Raw genomic sequence first — 18,531 nt, 5'->3', positions numbered from 1 at the left:
TTTGTCCCGAAATTTGAGTGAGGTCGTCATGGCTAACAATAAAAATGTTTTCATGACGAATATGAGTTGATAATTATAGTTTTATCACCGTTGAATAATATGGATAAAACAATCCAATTACTCGAAGCGTATGAGAGAAATTATCGTAAAAGAGTGAAATGAAGGAATAGAGATTCGTCTTAATTTTTGACGTAGTAACGATTGATTTTCGGAATTTAAGGAATAGAAAATCTTTATATTCTAAATAAGATTTGATTCTTAGAGAATTAAGGAGATTAAGATCTTCTTTAATTAAATGTTTAATCTGCCTCGATTGCTATGTCTGATATTTCACTATAAATTGACCTCTTCCGTTTCATTTATTTTCACCACTCCTATAAGCTTCTTCCTTATTTCATACTTCCTAATAGATTTTGAAAATGCTTAATCCAGTTCTGATTCTTGATATTTTCTTGGCTATCGTATCCTTCATTCTTCTTTTTCATCTGCCACTAGAGGAGGTTATTTTCTTCTACTATTACCTTGGGGTTATAGTGTTTTTCATTCTCCCGTGTCTTTATATTGCTATAGGCATTGATATACACGATTTGTAATTTCGGGGTTTTTATCGGGTTTTTTATTCTCCATTATATTTCGGAGCTTCATGCTTTTGTTTTCTCTTTCCGACCTTAAGTCAAGCGGATAATGGTCCAGAATTCGTAGTTATGCATTTAGGAATGAACATAGTCAATGTTCTAAGAAAGAAATTGTAATGGCACGATCTTGATTTGTTAAATTACCAGAATATCTGAAAAAGACCGAATCATCAAGAAAAATATTTTCTTGATATAATTAGAGGTTACATTGAATGAAAGAGTTATGTAACATGGTTCATGATGAGGGTATGATCCGTGAATCTTTATCACGTTCCATTAGAAACTCAGCATGACTTACTGTAATATAATCACGTTGATCAAGTATCATTATATTATACTAACTCATGCTTCAATTCCCAACACTACTTCAAAAACATTCATTTTTCGAAATTTTTAGAAATTAGAAACTAAAATAGTTTCTTTTATGATGTAACACAGATAGCGTGAAGAGATAAATAATTTCGGATGATAATAGTTATGAAGATATCTTCAGAAATATCGAAGATATTTATAATGAAAGATATGATAATATCTTAGAATTTCTAATATCGAAGGATGATGAAGAAGATTTGTTCGTAACGGATTTTGAGTCAGGAGCAAGGTATTCGTTAATGACTTCAGCAGATACTGAATCATTTGTATTCTTTGAAAGCAGGTTTAGTCTTTGTGATTTGTCCACAGCCTCCTTCATGGTCTGCTCAATCTGTTTTCAGTTCCAAACCTTCTCTTTTTTACTGTAGCAAATAGTGATTTTCGAAAACACTGTAGCTTTTCGGGTACTGTAGCAATTCGAAAATACTGTAGCAAATTAGTGTTTTACTGGTTCATCTTAAACGTTTTAGTTAACTTATCTAAATTTCAATCGAATCAATAATCGAATGTTACTATCGTTTACTAAATAACTTGAAATCATATATATATATATATATATATATATATATATATATATATATATATATATATATATATATATATATATATATATATTGCACATTAAGTTATATATATATTGTTCGTGGATCTTCGAGAACAGTCAAAGAATAATTGATTACATGAATATAGTTTCAAAACTTTGAGACTCAACATTACAGACTTTGCTTATCGTGTCGAAAACATTAAATCACTTAAAGATAAAGTTTAAATTTGGTCAGAAATTTCCGGGTCGTCACATATAACCACAATAATTAATAATAATAACAATAACAATAATAATAATAATAATAATAATAATAATAATAATAATAATAATAATAATAATAATAATAATAATAATAATAATAGAAAGGCTACCTGGCCTTTAAAAATAAAATAAACGCCCCTGCCCGGCGTCGAACCCGCGACCTCTCGCTCAGCCACAAACATCCTTAACCACTCAACCATTTTTGTTTTCCCTTATTTCTCACTTGAAGCATTTAATACTATCGATCTTCCTTATTCTTTTTCACATATCCACCTTCATCATCCTAATATAGATACATACGTATATCTTTGTTATTATTATTTTTATAATCGTCACCGATTATTATTATCATAATCTTCATCACCTTTCACCGCCATAACATCATTATTAGTTATCACTAACATAATCACATAAAATCATAAACTTAACATCATTGCCTAAACCCGTTACTCATCATCATCATCCTAAGTTTACAATCATCGATCATCGTCTTCTATTCTTAAACAGAACACAAACGAGTTGAAGTATCAAAATATAAACGAATGGGTTTTGTTTGATTGAAAGCATAAATAAGGAACCAGTGAGTAGCAGTATTCATTGATATTATCAAAATAACCTCCACCCGTCATTATCATCATCAAAAGAAGAAGGAAGAAGGAAAAAAAATATAGTAACGGGTATGCACCGAATTAAGACAGAAAACGATATCATGGTTTCGAGGCCCAACAATCAAGCAGGCTGCAGAGTTCCAAATTAATTCCTCCTGGATTGAGGGGCTAGTGGGTTATTCTATAAGCCCAATTCCATAAATCTGAACTTGTATGATGTAGGAGTCGAGTTTTAACTGGTTTACGATTTTAAGTGGAGAAAGGGTCCACGTTTTGAACATCCCACTATGATTCTCCTTCTTTTTCTTATTATAATAACTGACAGGAGTTATGCTTATAACTTTTCAGAAACAAAGCTGAGTGGGTGTTGTTTCTTCGGCCCACCACAATTGACACGAGAATAATATAATCAAAAGCAAGGGAAGTTGACAGCTATATTACTTTTGGAAAAGAATTCGATACAGGAAGGTTGTATTTGATGGATTTTAAATGGTTGATTGAGTAGCAGCCGTAATCAATTATAGTTAAGTGGGTGTTTTTGGGTTTGGGTTCAATTATGTATATGTATGTATGTGAAAAAAATAGAGGGTGATGATTGGTAACCTGTGTGGCGTGAGAATCAAAACAGAAAAATAGTTGCAGCAGTTAGGTTCGATAGTGGTGGGGTTATGGGTCTGTCTGGACAGAAACAGATAACAATCGCAGCAATAGTGTTTCCAACAGTGGAGGTTTGAAAGATGGCCTGGTGGTTGATCATAGGTGCATGGGTTTGGATATAGAAACAGCCATTTTCAGCAGCAGAAGACAGTGATAATAAAGGTTGGTTGATTATGGTTTTAGTGGCTTTAAAATGATGATGTTAAATAGGTTTTGAGGGTGGTGTTTAAATGTATGTTATAGTGTTGGATTGGGTGTTGAGTAGTAACAAGGATCAAAAGTAGGAGAAACAAAAGACTAGTTGTAATTGATGTTGTGGGTTCATCGTGAATTAACAAGGATAGGAGGAATGGTTCGAATTTCAAAAGTGCTGAAAGGTGGTGTGAGGCTATTTGATCATGGTAAACGATGGTGGTTGTAGCAAGTTCTTAATGGTTCAAATAGAATCAGAAAACATTGATTAGTGTTAGTTGAAGGTTGTAGTTTCATGGTAGTGAAATGTTGCTTGATGAAGATAGAAGTAGGGATGGAAGGAAATAAGTCAAGGTGATATATATCTATCTTGTGTAAGAATATGTGTGTACGTAATATAATTAAGATGTGTAAACTCCAAACACAGGAATCCATATCAATGATATGTAATTTATATGTATATATAAATGTGGCTACATAATTCAGTGGAAGACAAGAATAATTATAAAACAGTAATAAAATCATTTGATTCCAATTTTGGTTCAATCGATTGAAAACAGAATTCAAAAACTTTAATAATAATAATATAATAATAATTATAATATAATTTAAAATATAAACGTATGATTAAATTAGCCGTCGTCTACTATTTCATTCACGACTGAAATTCGTGCTCCGTTGATCATCAGTGGCGAATAAAAGTTTTCAGAAAATCTCATATTTTTAAATTAACTATATTTATTTATTTTGGTCATTATGGTATAAAATTTGATCCTTAATTTATTAAATAAAATTACATCAATTGTCCCTCTCAATTCTGGGTAAAATATAAAAAGTGTTAAAACTTACCAAATAGTTTCTAAATACATTTTTAATAAGCCTAAAATTTATAGAACTCATTTTCGTATCACCGTTTATTTTAAAATTACATAAGTTTGAATTTAAATTGCTTAATATCAATCGAAACATCAAACGAGTATTACAATCATTTAATATTTATTTTTTATATACTTTATTTATATATAGAGATATATTTTAAATAATAATTATTATTATAATATCATATTTTTATTTTATTAAATTTTTAATAACAACAACATATAATACTTCAAATTATATTTCGAATTATTATTTATATATATACACACATATCTATTTACAATTAATTGTTCGTGAAAAGACGAAAGCAGTCGAAGGTCAATTGATTTCATAAGATAGTTCAAACATTTTGAGACTCGATCTAACAGACTTTGCTTATCGTCTTGAAATCATATAAAGATTAAGTTTAAATTTGGTCGAAAATTTCCGAGTCATCACAAGCAACTCAACGACCATACAAGGTTTCAAATGCAAAGGTAATAATTATCGTAAGATCTGAAAGTTCAAAATTCACCTTTAGAAATAGCAAAACGACTTTTTCGGCGTCAAAACTATTTCGAATGAAAGAAAGCATTCAGGAAGTCTTGCTCATAGCGTTGTTATCTAGTAATCGTGCAAAAATTGGTCCAATTTTCAAACGAAGTTTTTATAGCTCGCTTGCCACATAATTCATCCGGATTATGTGGCAACCGTAATATGCTCAAAATGTGTTTTGCGGCCATGGATTATTGTCGAAACGTAACTATAGTCAAATATATTTTCATTTAATATGAAATTTGAAAATAGAAACAACTAGTTTTCGAACCCTCGCTTCGCGTCGGGGGTTTGATTTTCAATGTATTTTATTGTGTTTAGTTTGTAAAATTATTTGGTGGCTAACAATGATGTCGTTGAAGCGCAACTCGAGTTAAACTAAAAAGTATAACCCGTGAAAGATTTAAATGTTATTTTAAATTAACAATATATGTGCATCTCCGTGTTTCGCTATGAAATTGTTGAGTTTTAAAAATTTAATGCAAAATCAACGTGTATGAAAAGTACACCAAATATTAGCGTTTTTTAAAAAGCGTCCGTTTTGCGTATAGTTAGTGAACATTGTGTTCCTAAAATTATTTCGAGTTTAACGATGGTGTCGAAAAAAATTAACTCGTTGCGAGCGAGAAGATATGACCCATTGAATATTTGGGTGAAGTTTATTTAAGATTTTTTTTATGAAAATGATTATTTGACACTTTACCCCTTGTTAGGGGGTCGATTTGAATTTGTGAAAAAAGTGTGGGGAGCTTTGTTGGTGTAATTAAATTTAGTTAAAAGTAAAAATAAACAAAAGGTGAAAGGACGAAAATGCCCATAGTTACTATTCATTTTGTCTATTAGATAATATGGTAATTATAAAGGTATGAATTGAGCGATATCAAAAAAGTATCACAAAATAATCGAACCATTAAACCAAGATGTTACTAAACGTGTAAGAATTTGTGGCTAGTGGGGATATAATAAAAATATTCATAATGTACTTAAATATAGTATTACACAAAAAACAAGTATCAAAATAATATTTAAATATGCATAAGATTTCAAATATAATGGTAATAATTATCGTAAAATCTGAAAGTTCAAAATTCACCTTCAGAAATAGCAAAACGACTTTTTCGGCATCAAAACTATTTCGAATGGAAGAAAGCCTTCAGGAAGTCTTGCTCATAGCGTCGTTATCTAGTCATCGTGCGAATATGGGTCTAATTTTCAAACGAAGTTTTTAAAACTCGCTTACCACATAGTTCATCCCGATTATGTGGCAAACGTAATGTGCTCAAAAATGGGTTTTGCGGCCATGAATTACTATCGAAATGAAACTATAGTCAAATATAATTGCATTCAATATGAAATTTTAAAATAGAAACACTTATAGAGTTATGAATTAAGAAATATCAAAAAGTGTCACAAAATAATCGAACTAGTAAACCAAGATGTCATACACGTGTAAAGATTTGTGGCTAGTGTGAATATATTAACCCAAAAAATATTCTCAATGTAGATAAATACAGTGTTACATAAAAAACGAGTTCAAAATGAAATTTAAATATGCATAAGATTTCAAATGCAAAGATAATAATTATCGTAAGATATGAAAGTTCAAAATTCGCCTTTAAAAATAGTAAAATGACTTTTTCGGCGTCAAAACTATTTCGAATGGAAGAAAGCCTTCAAGAAGTCTTGCTCATAGCATCTTTATCTAGTCATCGTGCGAAAATGGGTCCAATTTTCAAACGAAGTTTTTATAGCTCGCTTGCCACATAATTCATCCCGATTTTGTGGCAAACGTAATGTGCTAAAAAATGTGTTTTGCGACCATGAATTATTATCGAAACGAAACTATAGTCAAATATATTTGCATTCAATATGAAATTTGAAAATAGTAACAATTATAGAAATATGAATTGAGATATATCAAAAGTGGCACAAAATAATCGAACCATTAAACTAAGATGTCACTAAACGCGTAAGGATTTGTAATTAGTGAGATATATTAACCCCAAAAATATTCTCAATGTACCTAAATATAGTGTTACATAAAAAACTAGTACCAAAATGATATTTAAATATACATAAGATTTCAAATACAACAACAACAACAACAACAATAAAACTCAATACCACATAAGTGGTGTATGAGAGAGGTGAGATGTAGATAATTCTTCCCCTATCCGAGAATAAAGACAAGTCATTTCTCCGCCCAGAGTGAAAACACTCTCAAAAGTAGAGAAAGTCACCCCTCTCTTTATTCGACGGATAGAGAGATTGCTTCCGAGTGGACCTCCGACCAATGAGTAGGAAAATATTTTAAAAAATAAAATTAAATTAAAAATAAGAGACGCCATGAAAATGGTAAAATCAAATTTCTATGGGTTTTAAATCCTACCTTGTAAGTAATTAGAGGGGGTGAATAGTTACTTAATACGATTTTTAAAACTTTTCCGATGATCAACAAGATTTGAACAATTCTTAATCACTTTAATCAACTCAAATCAATGTGTGGTGTGTTCAGGGGCGGATCTATATGGTGCGGACCGGTAGCACGTGCTACCAGTGAAATGTGCAATCTAATAGACAAAATTTGTGGGTTTTAACTAGTGACACCAGTAGATAATGTACATTTTTTTAAGTGATACCATTGGACAACTAGAGTCAGATGTCCACATTAGTTTAGTATTAATTCCTTTTTGTTTTTATGGAAGAAAAATTTGATGAAAAAAGTTGCAGGTTATGGAGAGGAGAATATGAGAAAATTATAGGGAAGATGAGAGAAGGGGTAGTAGACGCACTTCTTTTCCATTAAATGTTTTTTTGTTTTTATTTACATCTCAAATCCCAATACAACTTTGATACTACCGTATCAATTATCCATTTATCCCACTGCTTCATTTGAATTTTTGTTTAAACCAACACTTTTATTTTATTTTATGTAAACAAGTACTCCGTAATTTAATTGGGACAAAATTGCTGAAATAGTCCCTATGGTTTGTACCAAAACGCTGGTTTAGTCCCTGTGCTTTTTTTTTATGGATTTGGTCCCGGTGGTTTATAAAAGTTGCTGATTTAGTCCCTCTTAACGACGACCGTCAAAAAAGGCCGTTAACTCCAGTCATGTGCCAGACATGTGAGGGTATTTTCGTCAGTTTCCTTTATTTATTTACAATATTGCTGAAATGGTCCCTGTGGTTTATAACAATATTGCTGAATTGGTCCCTGTGGTTTGTACCAAGAAATAATAATGGAAACTACCTTAAAGGCTTTCCTAAAAAAAATGCCACGAACAAGGCTCAAACCCGCGACCTCTCAAATACCCGTCAACACCCTAAACCATGTAACCATTTCTATTTTTCCTGATTAACATCCCACCTATATTTATTTATCACGTTCCTTCCTGCTTCCCCTTTCTCCTCCAACTCAGAAATCAATTGACCAGAGAACCAACCAAAATCATTACAGCTAATTCAGTTTGGTTTACGTTTTAGAATTGAAACATAAACGATCATGATGTGTTTGGATTTGGTTAAATAACAGAAAGAAAGAAAATAAAATAAAACTGCAGCAGACACTTTATGAACACGAAGAACATAATTTTTGGTTTTGAAATTGAGATTGTTTTAGACCACGACTTCAACATGAAATAAGTATAAAATCGTTACTGGAAACTTTCTCCATCATCAATTTAACTTAAAACATCAAGACGTGTTCGAATTTCCTCAAGAACAAATTAGTTGACTTTTGAAAATATAACTTTGACTCTTAAATTGGAACGCGATAGAAAGAATTAGGTTTTGAAAACTTACAGATAGTTTAAATGGACAATTCCTAACACTACCGCAGTAATACATTTTGAATTTATTTTCGAATTCAAGATTTTGGAATTTTGAACTCAAGAACAGGGTATATCTGGGTTTCCTTCTGTTGTTAGGTTTTCAATTCAGATTTATATCTATTTAATCGATATATAGTTTTAATCAAATCAAATGGATGTGTTTACTTGTTAAGCATATAGTGGATTTAATTTTAATTTTGGTGGGTTTGATTTTACATATTAACTAAAGTGTTTGAAGAAAATAAAAACTTAGGGTTTGTTCATATTTTTTGCGGATAAAGATGAAGGTGAGGAAGATAAAAATTTTGGGGATAAAGATTTCAGCAATTTTGTTACAAACCACAGGGACCAATTCAGCAACTTTATTACAAACCACAGGGACCATTTCAGCAATATTGTAAATAAATGAAAGAAACTGACGAAAATACCCTCACATGTCTGGCACATGACTGGAGTTAACGGCCTTTTTGATGGCCGTCGGTCAGAGGGACTAAATCAGCAACTTTTATAAACCACCGGGACCAAATCCATCAAAAAAAGCACAGGGACTAAACCAGCGTTTTGGTACAAACCACAGGGACTATTTCATCAATTTTGTCTTTAATTGGAGTAACTTATGTATTTCAAAAATATTTATTTTTTGGTAAACGCATATGATAAAATAAAGTTTTTTTTAACAGCGATTGGGATCACCCGAGGGGGACTAAACTGCCCATTGCGATCATATCCCATTTCGACTATGCCGATGCAGCGATAATAATTCCGCCCACATCGCTACCCGGGAGGAAACCTTGAAACTGATCCAAGGGCACGATCAAGTAAAACCCCCATCCCCTTTACCCCTCCAAACGATATGAGAAAGGTGTCATGGGTGGATATTTCATGGCAGAGATGAAATTGTGTTTTTAATATGTAGCCAACGGGGGTCGAACTCCTGACCTTCCCTAAAGGAGGCAGACCACCAACCGCTGGACCACATCACAACTTCATGATAAAATAAAGTTAATATCTTAATGTTCACAAAATAAAAAATAGCATAGTATAAATTTTTAAGACAAACAAGTATATTGGATTTATATATAGTTTAAAGACAAACAATTGTATTGCATTTATATAAAGTATTTATGTGGAAATAACATACAAGGGGTCGAAGTAACCCATATACCACATGTACACAAATAGATAACAACTAGTTATTGAACCCTCGCTTTGCGCCGGGGGTTCGATTTTTAATGTATTATATTGCGTTTAGTAAAATTATTTTGTGGCTAACGATGATGTCATTGAAGCGCAACTCGAGTCGAACTAAAAGGTATAACCCGTGAGAGATTTAAATGTTATTAACAATATATGTGCATCTCCGCGTTTCGCTATGGAATTGTCGACTTTTAAGAATTTAACGCAAAATCAACGTGTATGAAAAGTACCCCAAATATTTAGCATTTTTTAAAAGCATCCGTTTTGCGTATAGCTAGTGACATTGTGTTCCTAAAATTATTTCGAGTTTAACGATGGTGTCGGAAAAATTTAACTCGTTGCGAGCGAGAAGATATGACTCGTTGAATATTTGGGTGGAGTTTATTTAAGATTTTTTATGAAAATGGTTATTTGACACTTTACCCCCCTATTTGGGGGGTCGATTTGAATTTTTCAAAAAAATATGGGGGCCTTTGGTGGTAATATGAAATTTAGTTAAAATTTTTAAAAAAAGGTAAAAAGTCGAAAATGATCCTGGCACTATTCATAACTTTTATCTATTAGTTAGTATGTAAATATCATTTGCTGTCAAGTTTATAAAGATTAACATTTCAAACTTTGATAGAAAAGAAAACATATTAAAAGTAACTTTTATTATAGGATTTGTTTAACCGCCCTGAAAATTCACGTTTAAAAGTGTTGTACCCCATACAATTCTACAATTGAATAAAATTAATAATTAACCACTATGCACAATATATTTTAGTGTGTTTACAACATCTCTTAATGTCGCCGTTAAAAATGCTTAAATATATATTGTTTCTTGTTTTTATTGACTATAGATGATTTTACTATTATTTAACGTTGCTATGTGTAAATTTAGTGGTTTGAAATCTTTAGTAAAGTTTTTGCCCCCGTACAAACAAAATTTTGCATCCGTCACTTGATATAAGCCATCTAATAAAAAAAATTGGACTTTAACCAGTGACACCAGTGACTTGCATTCTTAGATCCGCCACTTGGCGTGTTTATGTTTGTAATAATACGAAATGTAAAGTAGACAACATAAACACAAGGACTTATAGTGGTTCGGGTGGATGTTAACTAATCCACCTTAATCCACTCCCCAATTCACTATATAACACCCCGCCAAATTTTTATCTGACGGCGTGTTAATCATAGGTCCCACAGTTAACAGTTAAGCCCTCTATATGAGACGTTTCAAAGCAATCGCATTTAATTTTATTAAAAAGTTGACTTTCAAAACATAAGTCAATAAATTCCAAAATAAGTAACACTGTTGTGATCGTAACCACAAGCCAACAGTATTAAACAGTTGTAAAAGTTTTAAATGCGAAAATAAATAATGTCTTTAAAATAGCATGCTGACTCCACGACCAGACTAAAGCATCAACACGGCGGAAGACTATACCTCTTAAGGACCTGAGAATAAAACACGCAAAACAGGTCAACAATATTGTTGGTGAATCTACAGGTTTAAAATAATGTAACGGTATCTGAAAAACAGTTATCAGAAAATAGTTCAAGTTCATTGACCACGAGATTTTACAAGTACAACTCCAAGTTGTGAAACATTTACATAATCCATGAGCACCTAAATACTAGCAGTGACCAGAGTATAGAAACCACTACACTCCCTTTACCCTATAAAATGTTATACACTTGTTCGAGTGTATCTAATGTTCAAAGTAAATGTGCCACGATTAATATTGTTTGGGCGAGGTTTGTCTAACCTAACGGATCCGTCCATCTAAATTGTGCTTACCCGAAAGCAATAAAAGTATTCAAGCTAGGGACTTTGTGAACAAACTCAATATGTATAATAAGTACTCGTGTCAACATAAAAGCATTTGAAAATGTAAGTACAACAGCGTGTATTCTCATCCCTGAAAACATGTAAAAAGCGGGACTGTAGACTCGCCTTTGAATAGTTCGGATGAAAGACAAATAACTTGTGCAATTTAGTGCCGAGAAGTGCAACCTAAGTTTATTTATTTAGGATGGTCAACATTTATGTCTTTTATAATAGTGGTTTCATAGAGTAAGTTGTCTTATTGCTCGACTCGACGCGTTTCAAAGTAAAAGTCAACTAATTCATGCAAGTCAAACAAAGTCAACAAAAGTCAAACTTGGTCAAGGTAGTTAACTAAAGTCAACATCAGTAGGTTCATGTCAAATGTTGGTCAACATGTCAAACCTAAGTCAAACAACACGTTTTAGTTCATAAATGGTCAATTACACGATCACAGTTTATCGTCATGCATGACGTTCATGTATATGTAGCAAACGACGCATAAAATCTCATAGCACATAATTCATGGCAATATGACAAACTCCAGATCACAAGTAGACTCAAAATTTATTCCAAAAAGTCTGGCCAGAGTCTCATACGATGTCTACAAGTCGGGTTTCAGAAGGGGTACATTTACGGTTTACTAAATCAGTTTCTGACCGTGCACTGATCTCGTAATGGCTATAACCAGAGCTAGGGACATGAAATTAATGCAAGGTCAGTGGACATGGTTCAAGGACAAGTCAAAATATTACATATCCGAAAATGAGAAACTTTGGTTTAGCCAATTCGTACAGTTTATTCATTCAATTTGGATGTTATGTTTCAGCTCAATTCAGAAATTTCCAAAACTATGGTCCTAGTGTGCACAATGCATAAGGTTTCAGAGGTTACAACAAACTAAACATATATCACATAACATATAAATATTCATATTCCAGAATCATTCATATTAATTCACAAAATACAAACCATAGAGTACAAATCAAAGAACAAGTGGCAGATTCGATCCTAGTTTAGCTAGTCACTTTCGCCTGCAATTATCCGAAGATTTAGATACAATTAGACCATGATATATACATGAAAAGTGAATTAATATTTGTGTACATTACAGATATGAAAACCTATAATCTCAGAAGTCAATACATTTTAGCATACAAGTCCGTTTTCATGCATGTGCTGGAAAAATCTATGTTTTCATTCGATTAGGCATATCACAAGTTTTACTCAAGAAAATGACATGATATACTAGTGTAACCTGAGTGTTTTTGAGTTATATATCCAATGGTAATCAATACATAAGCCAGTTCGTGGCCCATCGATATCATTTTTCTGATCAAGCATAAAAACACAACGATAATTCAAACGGTCATAACTTAAGCATATGGAAACGAAAATAAGCGAATCCAAAGCCTAAAATTATTAGTTTTTAGAGAGGATTTCAAATATATCATAATAATCAACATTCAAGAAAGCCAAGTTTCTGTGATCACACAAATCAAAATCGGGATTAACCCTAAACGCATCAAACGATCAAATTAACGACCACAATCAACAATAACGCGTATAGACTTGAGCAATTGACAAAATAAACTATGAAACTTCAATAAAATTAGATTTTTAGAGTTAGGGTTTATGCAATTATACCTTTGATCAACAAATCGTTTATACCAACGCGTAGAGGGTGATGTGAATTGCAATCTTTGTGTTGAACGTTTAATCTAATTGTGAAAAATTGATGGTGTTATGTTGGCGAGGATGATCGACGAACAGGGAGGCCAGGGAAAGAAAAAGATGTCGACTGGAATGTGTTTAGGGGAATAAGGCAGTTTAGGTTTTTACTAACAAAATATATTAAGGCCCTAATAACACTAGTAACTAGCAACAAGGCCCAAAATAGAAATTTAAGGGGGTACACATGGGGAGTCGGCCGAACATGGCCCACAAGGGGTTCCCGGGCTCGTGTTTTGCAAAAGCGTGTACTCGTGGCTCGTTTCAAGTGCCGTTTAGACGTACCGAAAACCCGAAACACTAAACCGATCGTTAAAACGCAACCAAACGTTTAATTTATTAAAAACTCAATAAATTAAATATTTTTATAAAGTTAATAATTATTAAAATAATTATTAAAATAAACCCTAGCGTTTCGTTGCTCAAAAATTAGTTATCCAAACCGTATCGTTTTTATCATATTTTTTTATCTGAAATATATTTTCAATTTAATATTAACCCATATTAATTATCGTAACCCTCTAAGGATCAAGTATGTATTTAATACACATAAACACATAAAACATCAAATAATCGCCGTTAAATTAACTAACAGAAAGTTAACGAAAGTGAATGAAAAAGCAGGGTTGTTACACACTAATCGGGAGTTTTGCTTCACTAAGCACTTTTCTCCAAATCCGGTGGAGATCCGATTTACAAGCCTTGTACTTCTCCTTAGACAACAAACCTAATCCTTATATCCCTTTAAAATATTACCTCCAACTTAGATCAACTTGTCTTCACCTTGGATAAGTATTAATCCCCAATGAGATTAATCAACTCCCTAGTTCCCTTTAAGGAAGATGATAACTAAGCTAGCATATGCTTCTAATTACAAAGTACATGACAATCCTAAAGACAATTCTAATGATTATTACAACACTATGTAAACTCACAAAGATGGTAATTTGAAAGTAAGTTTACAACCTTTTCTATAATCTATGAGATTATAGAACTTCTCTTGCTAATCACAAACGTATGTATAAGTGACAAGTTTATATAACATATATAATACTTTTACTTGTTTTTCATTAGAAATTAATTGTTAGTGGTTATATAATAAGTATATATATATATATATATATATATATATATATATATATATATATATATATATATATATATATATATTTCAGGTTCGTGTAGTTAGCTTCGGTTAAGTGTATCTCATAGTGTATTTATCATCTATAGGTGTACTAGGAACCCTTGGATAGCTATTTGAGTCCTCTAACTAATACAATTCGTCATATGTCCTGAATCAAGGTATAGGTAAGTCAAAATTATAAAATTGTCCAAAACAGTCCAATAATCGTCATAGGAACAGTTAATAGGGTATGATAAATAGCTAAACTTATTATTTTTCTTAGATATTATGGAATTTAGTTGTTAACATATATATTAACATGGTTTAGGAAGGAAAATAGCCCAGGTCTGAGTTAGCATAGTTTTTAAGTTAAATATATTAACCATACAACGTTAATCTTAGTCAAAAATTTGGGTTCATAATTTCTTCGTTACCTCATGTATTTTGGTCATACAAATTGCTGGAGACTCCTTAATATGTTGGGTTTTCAAAACATATTCGAAATGTTTTAGTTTCATAGTCGAAGTTAGGCTTACGCCCTTAACTTGTAACGGTGGACAGATTCGGAGGAATTCCGAACTGTACTCACCAAATAAAAATGAAAAATACCTTTTTCTTTGAGATAAGTGGTGATTTTTGTACAGAAAATCAATATTATGTAATTGAACATTTTCCTAAAATAGAAGCCTTTAAAACACAGTCTAAGATAGCTTTTTAATTTTTATGTCAAAACAGTTTTTAAGAACCGAAAGAGACTAAATGCTGTTGTTAAGTTTTAAGTGTCTTATACATGTATACAAGTTATTAATTCTTATACTAACTTAGTATAATGTTATAATACATATATATAAGTGTTTTTCCAGTCATGTTAGTAAGGTTAACTTAGTTTTCAAACAAGTTTGGATTACACCAAAACAAGTTCTAGTTTTTACAAGTTTTATAAACTTAAAAAGATAGCAATAAAGTAGGAATTTAACAAGAGTTTAAGAGGTGTTTTACCTTGATTTTGAAGCTAGATGATGAGGAAAATACTTGGTGATGATCTTGTATGAAGATAGAAGTATTTTGAGAGAGTAATTTGAATTAAAGAATGAGAAAATAGAATGGAAAAATGGGGTGGTATATATGGACGAATTTTAAGTTTATAATGGAGTCATATGTTGCCAAAATGGTTAGTAAACTTGTGAGTTTTTGTCTCATGACTCATTAACAAGACAAAAGATGCTAGGATACAAAAATGGGGCTGCTAAGAAGTGTATTTTCCAATAGTTATACATCTAGAAGCTTGCATATAATACGCGTATAAATACCGCATAAATACGAGTAGAATATTTAATGAAAACGAATCGGAATACGAATGTTGCTATCTTTAATAAGTATAAGTATGTTAAAGTATGTATTCATAGCTTTCAAGAGTGTATTATACATTCATAATACATTATATATAAATACATTTTAATATGGGTTTAACTACGTCGATATATATATATATATATATATATATATATATATATATATATATATATATATATATATATATATATATATATATATATATAGTTTGAAAACCTATAAGTTTGTAATATGAAAACGTAGGTGTAATATTTTGTTAATATATTTCATGAGATACTTAATTATTGTATTTTCAAGTTAGGTATATATATATATATATATATATATATATATATATATATATATATATATATATATATATATATATATATATATATATATATATATATAATACACGTAATAACTAGCGTGAATCATCGGAATGTTCAAAAGGAGTGAATGACTTCATAAAACCTTTCAAAAATTTTGAGACTCATAATAATAAGTTTGCTTATCACGTTGGAAACATTATATCATGTAAATATAAGGTTTAAATTAAGTCAGAAATTTCCGGGTCATCACATATTAACCCATAAAATATTCTCAATATACCTAAATAGAGTGTTACACAAAAAACAAGTATCATAATGATATTTAAATATGCATGAGAGTTCAAATGCAAATGTAATGATTATTGTAAAATCTGAAAGTTCAAAATTCACATTTAGAAATAGCAAAACAACTTGTTCGGCGTCTAAAGTATTTCGAATGGAAGCAAGTCTTCATGAAGTCTTGATCATAGCGTCGTTATCTATTCATCGTGCGAAATGAGTTCAAATTTCTACCGAAGTTTTTTTAGCACGCTTGCCACATAATTCGGCCCGATTATTTGGCAAACGTAATGTGCTCAAAAATGTGTTTTGCAGTCATGAATTATTATCGAAACGAAACTATAGTCAAATATATTTGCATTCAATAGAAACAATTATGGAGTTAGGAATTGGAGTTAGGAATTGAGAGATATTAAAAAGTGCTACAAAATAATCGAACTATTGAACCAAGATGTCACTAACCGTGTAAGGAATTTTGGTTAGTGGGGATATATTAACCCCAAAAATATTCTCAATGTATATAAATAAAGTGTTACATAAAAAAACAAGTATCAAAATGGTATTTAAATGTGCTCAAAAATGTGTTTTGCGGCCATGAATTATTATCGAAACGAAACTATAGTCAAATATATAAAATTGTTGAAATTTTATATACTCAAAAATGTTCCACGCTCCCTCATGGTGTCTGGTAAAATATTTTTATCATTGATCGTAAGTGGATAAAAAAATCTACACAATTAAAATTTGGAACACCAAATTTCGATGCATGATTTTGTGTTTTGAATACGATTTACTGTAAAGCTAATTTTTTCAGAGAGAGTAGATTAAATCGTGTATTTTCTGATGAAGGTGACTGTATTAGTGGTACAGTATTGCGTTTGGTAAGGGCTAGAGTATAGTGTCAATTAACAATTAAAAATGAAAAGCGAGATAATTGTTGTGATCAAGTAATCTAAAAGTTGTTATTGAAAGATGCTATTTAATAAAATAGTCTTTTTTTTTTTTACTCTATTTAAATTTTTTGAATTTTGATTAGCTAAAGTTGACTTTTGTTATTATATATAATATAGAAATATAGAATATAGATATAGAAGATAGAAATCAAAAGGTGTTTTGTAACGATAATTGGGCGGTTTCTAAAGTCATAAATGAGATTCAAGTCAAGTTGTTTGAATTGATAAACAATTGCTCGGGGCTAAAACCTATTGACTGGCATCAATGGCTCCTTCATCCTAACACGTTATGCTTTCCTCAAGTCAACAATCGTGATCCGAGTTGAAGTGGTCATCTTCAAGTCATGTAGTCTTGTAAAAATTAGGTTGTAGCTCCTGATGTATATTCATGTGTATGTCTTTGTAATTAATTGTGTGTTGAGCAAAGGCTTCATGCTCCTCACTCACAACCTTGTAAATAGTTGTGTTAATTATAATATATAGTTACTTTTCAGGAAAAAAAGAAGATATAAAAGATAGAATAGATATAGATTCACATGACATTTTACTTCTCAGAGTAAGGTTTTCATAACTTAGTTAACGAAAGTATAAATTTTGTATGATTCTATTTTCAACCTAACTCTAAATTACCCCACTTTACACAACCCGGCCCATTTGAGACTCACGACGCCGTCACAGTTACCCCTAAAAATATCTTCTTCTTTTCCCCCAAATAAATCACGCCATACGATCTCGCCGTCTTTTCTCTCTCATCCGTTTCTTTTTCGCCAAGCACAACCCCAAATTCACACCTAAAAAACCCTAATTATAACAATGAATTCCAACTCATCATCTCTTTAACGACGTCGTTTTCTCTTCTTCGTTCACGAAATTCAGTCCTCGCCTTCTCTTTTTATTTCTTCCGCAAAAGAACGACGACTTTATCAAACATTCGATCGATCAATTATTAATCAATCGCTTACATCAAAACGCATATAATTTTTTCGTGATTTATGCGTGAAGTTGTATAGTCCTTTTTTTCGGTAAGTTATCATGATCGTGTTAATGAATTTTACTTGTATTCTAGGGTTTTAGTTACAATTTCAACAGATCGGTACTGAATTGTGTTATCCGTGATGATATGATTTGATATCCTAACAAAATTCTGTTGGTTATATTAATCATTAATAAGGTCTAATTATTTGATTATTTATGAGATTTTTGTGAAAATACCTTTTAAATTATATTCGCAGATGGCTAATTAACATGTGGATT

Source organism: Rutidosis leptorrhynchoides, chromosome 5 (genome assembly GCF_046630445.1).
Source record: "Rutidosis leptorrhynchoides isolate AG116_Rl617_1_P2 chromosome 5, CSIRO_AGI_Rlap_v1, whole genome shotgun sequence".
NCBI classification, from domain to species: Eukaryota; Viridiplantae; Streptophyta; class Magnoliopsida; order Asterales; family Asteraceae; genus Rutidosis; species Rutidosis leptorrhynchoides.
The sequence above is the reverse complement of the archived record's forward strand: the minus strand, read 5'-3'. Positions refer to the sequence as shown.